This window comes from Piliocolobus tephrosceles, chromosome X (assembly GCF_002776525.5).
Source record: "Piliocolobus tephrosceles isolate RC106 chromosome X, ASM277652v3, whole genome shotgun sequence".
Taxonomy (NCBI): Eukaryota; Metazoa; Chordata; class Mammalia; order Primates; family Cercopithecidae; genus Piliocolobus; species Piliocolobus tephrosceles.
In genome coordinates, this window is record NC_045455.1 from 91,110,659 (window position 1) to 91,124,481 (window position 13,823).

Sequence of the window (13,823 nt, forward strand, 5' to 3'; positions counted from 1 at the left end):
ATCCATCCATCCATCCATCCATCCATCCATCCATCCATCCATCCATCATCCATCGGGGTTAAACAAGTGATAGTGCCAATTAGTAAAATGCAGGCTTTACAGTGATGAGCTTTGGAGTCAGTCTGCCTGTGTTCAAAATCTGCTTTCCCATAACAAAATCAGGGAAAGTTTCTGAGTCTCCAGGAAGCTCACTTTCCACATCTGTGGAGTAGGGATAACTGGACAGTCAATAATCCTCACAGTTACTCGAGAACATAGTCCAGTGTTTGGAGAAGCACTGACTCTTAACTGGGGATTAGCCATGATGCTGCTGCTGTTGCTCCAAAAAACCTGTGGTCCCCTAGTAACATGTGAGTTCCCAGAGAAATCACAGCCTGAACTCAGAATGGAAAGCTGTGTGATTAGTCATAACACACATGTTGACTATACCCGATATTGTAGGCTTTTCTATCTTCAAATAACTGTGGCTATTTCTATTGATCTGGTGCATCCTACCCTTAAATGCAGGTAAGGACAGTTTTCTGGGAAACTCATAGTCTTAGTTACCCGCACGACAAGTGAAACACACACAAGATCACACAAACTCTTTTTTTTTTTTCTTTTTGAGACGGAGTCTGGCTCTGTCACCAGACTCTGTTAGCCAGGATGGTCTCGATCTCCTGACCTCGTGATCCGCCCGTCTCGGCCTCCCGAAGTGCTGGGATTATGGGCTTGAGCCACTGCGCCCGGCCACACACAAACTCTTATGACCACATCAGCTGGAAATCTTTCTCTTACAGAAATTTTATTTATTTTATTTTGAGATGGGGTCTCGCTCTGTCACCCAGGCTGGAGTGCAGTGGTGTGATCTCTGCTCACGGCAACCTCCACCTCCCGGTTCAGGTGATTCTCCTGCTTCAGCCGAGTAGCTGGGATTACAGGGGTGCACCACCACACCCAGCTAATTTTGTATTTTTAGTAGAGATGTGGCTTCACCATGTTGGCCAGGCTGGTCTCAAACTCCTGACCTCAGGTGGTCCGCCCACCTCAGCCTTCCAAAGTGCTGGGATTATAGGCATGAGCCACAGAGCCCAGCCTCTTACAGGAATTTAAAAAAAGATGATTTAAAAGAAGCAAATATTTAAGATGTTTAACAGACAATTCATTCAATAGAGGCACATTCACAATAAAGGTGGTAGTTTATTAAATTATAGACTCAAAAAGACTCCTTGATATTGTTTTTCCCAGCAGACTACTCTCTCTCATGTAAAGTCTCCTACATATATCTCATGGAATACTAGTTGCATACTGTGCTCCAAGGAAATAGTCTGAAAACCACTGTATATTGTATCTACTTCTTGGACATCCTACAGGATTCATCAGTAATCACAGGCTCTAAGAAGTTCGCACTGACAGCTGTGCCATCTTGTTTAACACAGAATTTAACAATCGTGTTTGGCCATGATGCTCTCTTTCCACAACAACACATATTACTACACCAAAAGAAGGTATCCTCTGGCCTTGCTACTCATAGTAGGGCCGATGGACCAGCAGCATCAGCATGACCGGGAGCTGGTGAGAAATTCAGATTCCTGGGCCCTGCCCCAGGTCTGTAGAATCAGAATTAGCATTTTAACAACATCCCAGCTCGTTCAAATGCACATTCAGGTTTCAGAAGTGTTGTTCTAGGAAACTCAAGAAACTATACAACATACTTGGAGAAGCACTGCCATGAGGCAAAATCTGGAATATCAATATCTTTTCTCATGAATTGAGAAACTAGCGAAGACCATGGAATGAATAGGTGGGTTTGAGCTTAGTCATTCTAAATGCATTCTAAATGCAAGTAAAATGCATAATACTCAGATACAAAACAGCAGAAAGCAGGAATTAATTCTCAAGGTTATCCATCCCAACAAAGCCTAAATTCTAGAAGGAGGCAAATAAAATCCAGTGTTCTCATTCTCTATAAAGTTTTTGTTGTTGTTGTTAAAATAATTACTTTTCAAAAAGCTCTCTTGGCCTCATTTCTTAGAATTTGGTAGGGTCTGTTTGTTCACTTTCACTTTTCATTGGCATCTGGTACAAAAGGATAGTTTCTGTTTCCCAAGCACTTTCAATCCAGAGATGGGGTCAGGACACTAGACTAACATGCGTGGGATTATAGGATCTTAAACCAGAGGCATTCACTAGAGATTATTGTGTATGCAAAACAAAATAAAAAGAAGGAAAACAAGTAAATAAATAAAGACTGCCTTGAAATGAGGCATCTTGGCTGGGCACGGTGGCTCAAGCCTGTAATCCAAGCACTTTGGGAGGCCGAGACGGCTGGATCACGAGGTCAGGAGATCGAGACTATCCTGGCTAACATGGTGAAACCCCGTCTCTACTAAAAAAATACAAAAAACTAGCCTGGCGAGGTGGCAGGCACCTGTAGTCCCAGCTACTCGGGAGGCTGAGGCAGAAGAATGGCGTGAACCCGGGAGGCGGAGCTTGCAGTGAGCTGAGATCCGGCCACTGCACTCCAGCCTGGGCGACAGAGCGAGATTCCGTCTCAAAAAAAAAAAAAAAAAAAAAAAAGAAATGAGGCATCTTCTCAAAGGATGTGACCCAACAACCCTTTGATGTCCCCACCAGCTTGGATATGGCCCCATTACCAAGCACTGCAGGACAGTAGATGGAGGAGCCCAGGGAACAGGGTCACACTATTCTGTGGCAAAGGACAACCACCAACGTCAGGAAATGGGCTCGAAGATGGACACATCAGCCAACCACCCTTCTGAGATGGTTTTGGAAGAAGTTATACTACTAATGTAGAAAGGGTCATGACAGAACAAGGAGCTGTGACTTTTAGCTTAAATTTTTTTTTAGTGATCAGAGCCCACATTTACCAGATCAAAAGAATGCTACCACAAAAACCTAAACCATAGTTCAAGGAAGTCTTGAAATCCTGGCTGGGCATTGGTGGCTCATGCCTATAATCCCAGCACTTTGGGAGGCTGAGGTGGGAGGATCCCTTGAGACTGAGAGGTTGAGGCTGCGGAGAGCTGAGACTGTACCACTGCACGCCGGCCTGTGTGACAAGAGGGAAGCCCCGCCTTGGAAAAAAAAAAAAAAAAAGGAAAATTCAACCCCCAAATTAATCTCTTCTCTTTGGATAAGATACCGTTACCTCACTGGGACTGGGAAATGACCGTTATTGGCAACACTGAAAGGATTAAGCAAAGGGATCAGATCCACAGGTAGGAGTGGAGATATCTAACTTACATATTAACATGAAAAGCTGAGAAATCAGAGAGGACAAAATAAACACTGAGGGCTGTGTGTGGTGGCTCATGCCTTGATCCCAGCACTTTGAGAGGCCAAGGTGGGAGGATCATTTTAGGCTAGGAGTTTGAGACCAGCCACAGCAACAGAGTAAGACCCCATCTCTCTCTCTTTTTTTTTTTTTTGAGACGGAGTCTCGCTCTGTCGCCCAGGCTGGAGTGCAGTGGCCGGATCTTAGCTCACTGCAAGCTCCGCCTCCCAGGTTTACGCCATTCTCCTGCCTCAGCCTCCCGAGCAGCTGGGACTACAGGCGCCGCCACCTCGCCCGGCTAATTTTTTTATATTTTTTAGTAGAGATGGGGTTTCACCGTGTTAGCCAGCATGGTCTCGATCTCCTGACCTTGTGATCCGCCCGTCTCGGCCTCCCAAAATGCTGCGATTACAGGCTTGAGCCACCGCGCCCGGCCAATAAGACCCCATCTCTACAAACAATAAAAAAATCAGCCCAGCTTGGTGACACGCCTTGAGTCCCAGTTGCTCAGGAGGCTAAGATGAAAGAATCCGTTGAGCCCAGGAGTTCGAGGCTGCAGGGAGCTATGACTAGGCCACTGCACTCCAGCCTGGGTGACAGAGCAAGACATTCTCTCTATAAAAATTAAAATTAATTTTTAAAACTAGATGTTGAAAACACAGAAGATGCTATGATCATTTTCATTCTATAGATACAGAGAGTTATTTCTGCTAAGCTAGTCCCAAAACCCATATATATTTACATACATATGGGAAAGAAATGTCATAAAATTATTGGAGAGGCAAGTTAGCAGTAGTATCTCAAACTCGGAACAGTCATCAGCACTTGACCTCTCCAGGAGGATTTCTGGAGACTGAGTAGGTTCATTAAGGTTCTTGAGACTGAGTGGCCATTAAGGTTCCTTTGAGCTCCACATTTCTGTTAGCTTCTTAAGTATGACATGGTAGATATTTTCTTCTATGACCACCTCCTAATTAAGTGCAGAGAGATGACCAGCACCAAAGTTTCCCACCTGCTGCAGCTTCTGTAAAGAGCGGCCTCCCTTCATGGTACAGACATATCCGGAACCCAGGAATATCCTTGGAACTTTATGTCCCCACTAACTTTGATGTGACCCCATTACCAAGAACTACGGGACAGGTGCTAGGCAGAGGGGCAGGCCCCAGGCGAGAGTCATGCTGTCCCTGGGAAACGTGGCTATCAGCTTTAGGAAATGTGCCGAAGGATGGGCACATCAGCCAAGAACCAAGGCTGCCACGGGCTGGAACGAGCCATGATCCCAATTCCCGTACGGACAATGACTACTCAGAATCAGGAGTGACACAGCCAGGACCTGTGGACATCCCTGGCCGTCTCCCACAGCCGAGACAGGGCTGCACTTTCTAAAGCTGGGATGGGAAAGTCCTTCACAGGGAACAAGTTGCTACATTTGCTATCAGTTATTCAGGCCAATGTCCACTCCCATAAATAATCCAGTATCCAGAGTGACCCCTTCATTCTGAATGGATTAGAGACAAACACGATCATTCATCTACAGGTCGCAGTGATGCTACTTTCCAAAGAAAACCTGAAAGGCATTGAACGTAACACGGGGCACGGCATGTCCCAGCACAGACTGATGAGCAGGGTGGACGCTGCTTCGGCAGGCCGACTCCTGTTGGGCAAAGGCAGGCTGAGTTTAGGTCTGACTGAAAAGCCACTCAGCAGCCACAGCCTCTTCGCCACAGGAGGGGCGGGCCCCATCACACCCAGCTCAGGAAATGGAGCCTGAAGTACAAAGGCAAACTCTGTGAGACCCGCCCCGGCCTGCTTCAAGACAGCTCTGGAGAAAAAGGGCCTCTCTTCATGCCTTCGGAGCAACTGCTTTTCACTCTGGAGCAACGCAGACCTGAACACACAAAACCAGCGAATATGTGCTCTCGGCGGCTTCAACGAACCCCTTCATCGTTCACCCCTACTCCATGTCCCACCCTCTCCAAACACAGCTCCAAACAACATACGCTGGACCTGGGCACGGATTAGAACTTTGATTAATGCAGAAATAAATATAAAATCGTCCTTTAAAAGATCAGGTGCCGTCTTCAGCTGAGGGCCATTGTTTTCCTGTTCTCTGTGAACACACGTGGATTGTTCATCCTTCAGGACCTAGCACAGATTTCACTCCTTTTCTGTATTTACCTGGTTATTTTCAGACCCTTAGGACCCAGCACATTTCAAACTAACAAGAACACAATAGGGATTGGAGGAATGTAACTTTTTTGTTTTAATAGAAGGCAATTATTGGGACGTGGTCTTTAAAACTGTCAACAGGCATATCCTTGTGCAAATCAATTAGACGGTATTGTGTTTTGTGATGGAGAAAACATATGGGAAACTGAGTAGAATGGAAAGCAATCTGTGTTTTCCAGTCTGATCTCATTTGAATGCTAACTCCACTGTCTACTCATTACATCTTGCTTAGCCAAACTAGGAAAAGTTACTGAATATTTCTAAGGCCTGACTTTGTCTGTAAGATCAGGCCAGGAATACGTACAGAGTGCTACTGGCTCCTGGCAGTGGTTCGCTAGATGTTTAGCTCTCTCATTCTCCTTCCTCTGACTTTTAGTATTCTTTCTTCTTTTAAAATCCAATTTCTGAAGCTTAGCAATAAGACAGATGCTATTTTCAATAACTTTTACTTTTTAACTCGAGCAGTTAAGAATTGAGAATGTTTTAACTGCTAAAAGATGAAATTTCATGAGTTTGCTAAAAAAAAAAAGTTTAATAGTTTATGATGTTTTTCTGAGACAGAAATAGAACACTATATTCCTTCCAAACAAATCTCGATGATAGGCAACAATGAGGCATGAAACACCAGCTAAGATCACTGCTATGGAGCTAACACAATCTCCAAGACTTGCAGGCGATACGTCACTAAAGGCCGTATTTGTAGTCCTCGTTCCTGCATACAGAAGCCGTTCATAATTTCGAAATTCCTTTGGATGCTGTGGAATCCAGGCTGTCTCCTAGCAGTCAGAAAACAGACATTTTACTACAGGCAGTCTTAGCAGTCAGGAAAACACTCGCTGTGAGTACTGATAAGTGAATGGATTCATCTTGTTTTCTAAATACAGCTGGCCCTCCGGACCGGTGGGTTACACATCTGTGGACTCAACCAACCGCAGATCGAAAACATTGAAGAAACTGTGACCGTATTGAGTATGTACAGACTTTTTTCTTGTAACTACTCCCTAAACAATGCAGTATAACAACTATTTACACAGCATTTACATTGTATTGATATGAGGCCTTTAAATAATCTAGAGGTGACTTACGGTATACGGAGGCTGGGCATGGGTTATATGCAAATACTAGGCCATTTTATATCAGGGACTTTTGCACAGCCTTAGAGTTTGATGTCTGTGGAGTCCTGGAACCAACCCCCCTCAGACAACCAGGGATCAGTGTATAATCAACAGCCAATATTCCTTGGCATGAGTGTGAAGTGACATGTGGGGTGAGAAGGGAATGCGGCAAGGCTCAGGGCATCCCCACCTAAAAGTCCAAGTGCTCCGTCACCAATTCTCCAACCGGCTTTCCTGACAGCTCTGCTGCTACCACGCAACAGGCACCAAGCAAGTGAATCCTGAGTTCCTACTTTCTCTCTGATTCTTTATTGAAAGAAAATATTTGAAAATCGATTTGAGTAACATGCAGAAGCAGACACAGATAATTCAAAAAACAAGAGAACAAAAAGATTTTATGGGATGCTTAAAGTCATTTCAAAGGCATCACACACACCTCAATGCCTGCTATGGCTTTTCTTGTTTTCCTTCCTTTTAACAAAAGATTTAGTGGCGTCTCTGGGTGATACATTGAAAAATCTTTAGACAATACCTAAAATTTGGGGCTCAGATAATCTATAAAAAACATCCAATCAAAAATGTTTTTTTTTAATAACCTGAACATACATTTTAAATTTGCTTAACTTACATTTGGATAATAATTAAACAGTGTATTGTTCCATATCGACTCCAAGTGGTTTAGGACTTTACTAAGTGACTAAATGACTTGTCTAAGCTAAACTGCTGATTGGTGCAGTTACATCGGTAACTCAGAACTCTGGATGAAAACAGTTTCCTGCTCATCACTGCCCTTGTCGCCTGTGTAGTTAATGCTTCCCTAGTTAATTAGTAATAGTCACTGCACACTGACTGTGTGCCAGGTCATTCTTCCACATCTGTGGGGCAGAGGATATTAATTTCTCCCATTACTGATAAACACATGAAGACTCTGAGATCAAAGGACTTGCCCAAGGATTGGGATTATACTCTCACTTTTAGACCCAAAGGTCAAAAAAAGAAAATTAATTTTCATAATAATTAGGCCAGAATAAGGCCAGAATAACTGTATGAGTAACCTCCTTTTTGTGATGCACTTAGGCTATGAATCAAGAATTCTTATTGCCTTATTCTACTGACAGTCCTAAGGAAAAACAGAAATATGGTGTGATCTGATCAAACAATCAGTGCAAAAATTTGTTATCCCAACAAATCAGAAGTAGGATTTTAACAATCACAAAAGAGTTAAAGAAAACAAAAAACAAAAAACAAAAAAAATTGTTTTAAACAAAAAATAAATCCAAATAATTTGAATAAATTTCTTTACTACAAGATTTTTCAAAGAAATAACCTTCAGTAATTTCTCATAATTCAATTAATTTCATTTAAAAAATCAAATTTGAAACCATATAAGCACTTACTATGATTAAATCCACCTATTTCCTAAATGTTGGGGATTCGTATCAACTCTAAATCAAGGAATGTAACTTTCTGATGTGTATTCTTACCATCTCTTTGAAAAACATTTAGTAAGAATAAACGCTGACACATTCATACCAACAAGCTTTCAGATACTGGTAATATACAGACAAAATAATCTTTTATATCGTAGCCTAACAAATTGTTTTTCATTAGTCCTGAGCCTTTATGGGATATTTTCAGTTATAAAATCAGAAAACCATCAACAGGGCTTAAGCAAAATAGATAAAATACCTCAATTTAAGGTATTTTAAGACAACTCCCGGAATATCCCCCCATGGCATTCTGGCCCTGCCCTAGCACTGAACTGCTGAACTGAAACTTTGTTCTGTTTTGTTTTTTTAAGGTCACTAAGCTCCTCCCTGCCGCTGCATCCAGTGGGTAGTTTCCTCTCTATGCTTCTGTGCATTTGACAGTGCGAACCACTCCCGCCTGGAAGCCCTGGCTTCCTCTGACATCTGGGACACCGCGTACCCGCCTGGCTACCTGTTTTCTATTTTCTTTGTGAATTTCTTTGCCTTCACCGGTCCCCAAATGTTGGTCCCTAGAGCATGGTTCAAGATCCTCTTCTCATTTTTACCCCCCCTCATCTTGCTCCTTCCTAGAGTTTTAGGAACCACTTTGCTGATGACTCCCGAATCTTCACCTCTAGCTTTGGGTCCCTCTCCTCAGAATCAGAGCTTCAAAATCAAGGATGTGGTGATGTCACCTTCATCGAGCTGCCCACACGTAGCTCTGACTTCACCTGCCTGGAATGGAGTAAGCTCCCCAACTGACCTACGTGCTCTTCTCCTAGGCTCCCTGTCACCCAGGCATCAGAGGCAGCATGGATGGCTGCTCCCTGGCCCCAAACATCCAATTACCTCGACCTCGAAGTTCTTCGCATCTCCAGTGCCACCGTCATTTTCCGAGGCAACAGACTCCTGAGGTCTCCAGTCCTCCACGATCCAGCCAATGATCTCTCTGAAATGCTCATCTGATCATTTCACTCCCCTCAAAAGCCCTCAGTGGCTCCCAGTTGCCCAGGCTCTGTCCTCCCAGGCAGCCTGACCTTAGGGGAGGCCCACCTCTCAGCCTCCTCTGCATCCTGCTACAGCCTTGACCTGGAGCTGAGGTCCTCTGACTTGTAGCAATCGGGCTGCCTAAAAGCCCTAAGCCAAAATAAGTGCCCCACCATGCATGCATGCCATGAACATTTTAACACATAAATAGGTGCAATCATTCACCTTTGTCATGATGCAGGACAAGGCTCCCTGTGTACGATCAACCGACTAGAATTCTGCATTGTCTCATGTACAATCCACACCCATACGCGTCCACTCTGATGTTCAGTTCTGGCTTCTTCAACATTGAGCGATAAAACCAGAGACACTGGTGAGACCATCTGAATACAGACTCCTTGATATTTCCATTTTTTCCAAGCTGTCAATTCTCATCTAATTTGATAGAATTTTCTTTAACAATTCACTTTTACTGAGTTTCACTGGGTTTCTCCAAACTATTCTATTTCACTGTCATAGATGCCAAGTCTCCGTTCAGTCTCATAGTCACATTTTATTTGCTTACATATTATCTAAATCAGTTCCATATCATCATAGTAAAGCACTGCCATAAACAGGCTTGGTGGGGTCATGCCCTTGACTCCTGGTGAGGATACAACTCTTCTTGTGGGACCAGGGAAGAGGAGCCAGGAAGGCAAGCGCAGGCCACACTGCGGGATCTGCCAGCTCCTTACAGAGGCCTAGGGGACACTGTGACCTGATCAGCGTGGGTTTCTTTTGGGCTACCCTCCTCTCAGCTTCTCAGATGTGCTCTCCTCCTCTCAGCTTCTCAGATGTGCTCTCCTTTCTCTGGCCTCCACTTTTGCCTGGAACGCACTCCCCCTAACAACAAACTTAATCTAACTCCCTTCATCCCTCAAGCCTCATTTGAGGTCACTTCCTCCGTGAGGGCTTGGGACAGCCCTGGTCCGACTGACATGCTCCCCGATTTATTTTTTATTTATTTATTTTTTTTGAGACGGAGTCTCGCTCTGTCGCCCAGGCTGGAGTGCAGTGGCCGGATCTCAGCTCACTGCAAGCTCCGCCTCCCGGGTTTACGCCATTCTCCTGCCTCAGCCTCCCGAGTAGCTGGGACTACAGGCGCCCGCCACCTCGACCGGCTAGTTTTTTGTATTTTTAGTAGAGACGGGGTTTCACCGTGTTAGCCAGGATGGCCTCGATCTCCTGACCTCGTGATCCACCCGTCTCAGCCTCCCAAAGTGCTGGGATTACAGGCTTGAGCCACCGCGCCCGGCCCTCATGCTCCCCGTTTATACTCAGCACGCGTGCAGCTGTGATGGCCTTTCCTATTCATCCACCACACTGGCACCTCTGTAGCAACTCTTTAGCTTCCTCAGACCTGCCCAGCCGCTGGGACTGTGCCTCATTTATAATAGCGACATACGTGTTTGTTAAATGGATCAAAACCAAGGAAGTATCTTCAAAACCAACAGCACGTTTAAAATACAACTCACGCTAGGTGTGGTGGCTCACACCTGTAATCCCCAGTACTCTGGAAAGGCAAGGCAGGAGGCCAGGAGTTGGAGACCAGTCTGGGCAACAGAGTGAGACTCTGTCTCTAAAGAAAATCTAAAATAACAGTACAATAAAATAAAATCCAGTTCAGAAAGATTTCGGAGCACCTTGGACATTTCCAGAGACAACACTGGTTGATTAAGCCCTACTGGCCCCTCCTATAGCATTTCTCAATAATTTTAAGCTCATCAAAGTATAATGGTGAGTTGACGTGGTTTTACAACCAATACTAATCCCTAAACAGGGAAAAGTACATAAATACATAAATAAGTAAATCTTTTCCATTACTAAGGGGATGTATACATTCAGTACAAAATCAAACAGAAGAAACCAGAGTGGTAGACAGGGAAAGAATGTCACTCCCTGAATGATAACCCCCAAATGTACTTTGAAACCACTGGGTCTTACACACACTGGAAAATGTCTTGGTACATTTTTGTTTTTTCTTTATACAGAACAACCTCAATTCTGTGCAGGAAACATCTACCAGAGTAAGAAAGCAAGTGAAGCTCTGGGGGCTGTTTTGGGGATGGCTCCCCTTGGCGGCCGTGTAGGTGGAAGTCCCTTGCCCTGCCCACTCCCCGCAGACAGCAGCAGAAAGACGCACCGATCTGTTCACAAGAAGAGTCCGCATAAGATCCCCTAAGACCGCTGGGAGCTGTGGTCTTCCCCATTCTCTCGGGCTTAGCAAGGAGGCAGCAGCACTCCTGCAGGGTCACTCGCATGTGCTGTTGGACCCCGGGGTTCCTGGGAGGCCCAGCACCCAGCTCAGTGTGCACAAGGCCAGGCATGAGACGAGATGCCCACGGGCAGCCTGCAGATGCTTATCAAAACTACAGCTGACCCATATGGATGGTCCACCCCAAGGATGCTAACCCTGCTCCCCAGTGGCTAGCTAGGAGATGCTCTGCTTTTGTTAATTTCCTGCCCTGGCAAAGCTCCTGACATGGACCTGAGTAGGGGAAGAGCAGCAACCTTGATTGTATGGGGAAGAGGACGTGTTTCTGTGCTAGAAAGTGTTCATTTAGAACTTAACATTTCTTGTAAAATAGTCCTTCGTTTGTTTTTGTGGTAAAAGGGAAAATGTAGCATGCTGGATTTATCACTAAGACATTTATTTTCAAAATTTAAGTATCTTATTTCTCACTCATATGTCTAACTTTTCAGTCTCTCTCTTTTTTTTTTTTTTTTTGGCAGAGAGGAGGTCTTGCTCTGTTGCCCAGGCTGGAGGGCAGTGGTGCAACCTTGGCTCATCGCAACCTTTGCCTCCCAGGCTCAAGCAATCCTCCCATCTCAGCCTCCTGAGTAGCTGGGACTATAGGCACGCACCACCGCTCCTGGCTAATTTTTTGTATTTTTAGTAGAGATGGGGTTTTACCATGTTGGCCAGGCTGGTCTCAAACTCCTGGGCTCAAGTGATCTGCCCACCTCAGCCTCCCAAAGTGCTGGGATTACAGACGTGAGCCACCATGCCTGGCCTTTCTTTATTCTCATGGTAAACTCTGGTATAAACAAGGACCAATTCTGCACACCTGTGACACTTTTTACTTGCTTTCTTATTCACAAGCAGAATCCATAATTTGTTGTTGTTGTTGAGATGGAGTTTCACTCTTGTTGCCCAGGCTGGAGTGCAATGGCATGATGTAGGCTAACTGCAACCTCTATCTTCCATGTTTAAGTAATTCTCCTGCCTCAAGGACCCAAGTAGCTAGGATTACAGGCAGGTCACCATACCCAGCTAATTTTGTATTTTTAGTAGGGAAAGAGATGAGGTTTTACCATGTTGGTCAGGCTAGTCTTGAACTGACCTCAGGTGATCCACCCACCTTGGCCTCCCAAAGTGCTGGGATTACAGGCGTGAGCCACCACACCCGACCAGAATCCAGAATTCTTATTGTCTCAGAGCAGGTTTTCAAAAGCGCTGCTCTCTCCACCACTCACTGGCCAGCTCAGCTGTGCTTCTCAGACAGGCTGGCTAGCATGTAATTTGGGTCATGCTGTCCCCTTCACAGATCAAGATGTTATTTATTTATAACCTGCCTTTAAAGGACTCAATTTTTGGTTGTTTCCTCATGAAAAATGTGGACAGATGGTTATGATTTAGTTTTACAACCTGCCTGCTAGCAATTCATATTATTGTATCACTCTGATAAAGAATGAGTAATTCAGCCTAGCTCACTAGAGGGCCAGACCGGGTCAATTTGCTTTTCTTTCCTAGCTTGCATAAAAGAACTGTATTTGTCCAAAAAAAAAAAAAAGTAAAAATTTAAAAAATCAAATTGAGCAATTACTTCAGTAAGTTAGAAACATTCTTTAAAGCAAGTCAACTTGCCAAGTTTGTGTCCCCCCCAAAAGGGCATTTTCTCTAGTTTTTATATCTAGCTATTATTGTACCTAATCTGGACGCTCCTCCCTTATTATCTGGCATTATTACTAAACGTTCTAATATAGTATACTTAATGGTTAACTAAAGGGCTTTCAAGAAGTGTGACAGAACAGGTATCATGTTTTGAAAGGGGTCTACCCATATCGACTGACTTCGGTGCATGGGTGTGCATTCGTCCTGTGCTTGTCTCTGTGAAGATCCCACTCAAGTCTAACAGTGAAGGAAACTGGACAGTCTCCTCTCTGCGAGACAAGAAAAGCAAGCTAATCTGAGCTCTGGACAAGATAAGCAGAAAGAGAAGGGGAATGGATAATAGAGAAGAAGGAATCTGAAATGCAAAGTAAGAATTCTGAAAAGCAATCAAATTTGACTTCTGATCAACATAAACAGACCAGTTAAAGGAGGAAGTATAGTTGGAACCCAACGTAAGTACAGAAAAATTAGGAGCTTCCGTAGGCTGTGATGGAGTAAGTTGTCTCAAATGAAAGAGAAAAGCTTAATTGAAAGCAAAGAAAGGGCTGGGCGCGGTGGCTCAAGCCTGTAATCCCAGCACTTTGGGAGGCCGATTTAGGCGGATCACGAGGTCAGGAGATCGAGACCATCCTGGCTAACATGGTGAAACCCCGTCTCTACTAAAAAATACAAAAAACTAGCCGGGCGAGGTGGCGGGCGCCTGTAGTCCCAGCTACTCGGGAGGCTGAGGCAGGAGAATGGCATAAACCCGGGAGGCAGAGCTTGCAGTGAGCTGAGATCCGGCCACTGCACTCCAGCCTGGGCGACAGAGC

The 13,823-nt window shown here is 44.6% G+C and overlaps 1 protein-coding gene and 1 long non-coding RNA gene across 3 annotated transcripts in view; one reads left to right on the forward strand and one right to left on the reverse strand.

Annotated features, from left to right (window-relative positions):
• LOC116418594 overlaps positions 1-10,113 on the forward strand; it is a 13,910-nt gene extending 3,797 nt beyond the window's left edge. For both annotated transcript variants that reach the window (XR_004228694.1, XR_004228695.1), the window contains 2 exons: positions 6,391-6,475; positions 8,873-10,113. This is a non-coding gene — a long non-coding RNA (uncharacterized LOC116418594). The remainder of the gene's footprint in view (positions 1-6,390; positions 6,476-8,872) is intronic.
• SPATA13 (spermatogenesis associated 13) overlaps positions 1-13,823 on the reverse strand; it is an 89,974-nt gene that overhangs the window by 41,154 nt on the left and 34,997 nt on the right. The gene's annotated exons all lie outside the window — the stretch shown is intronic.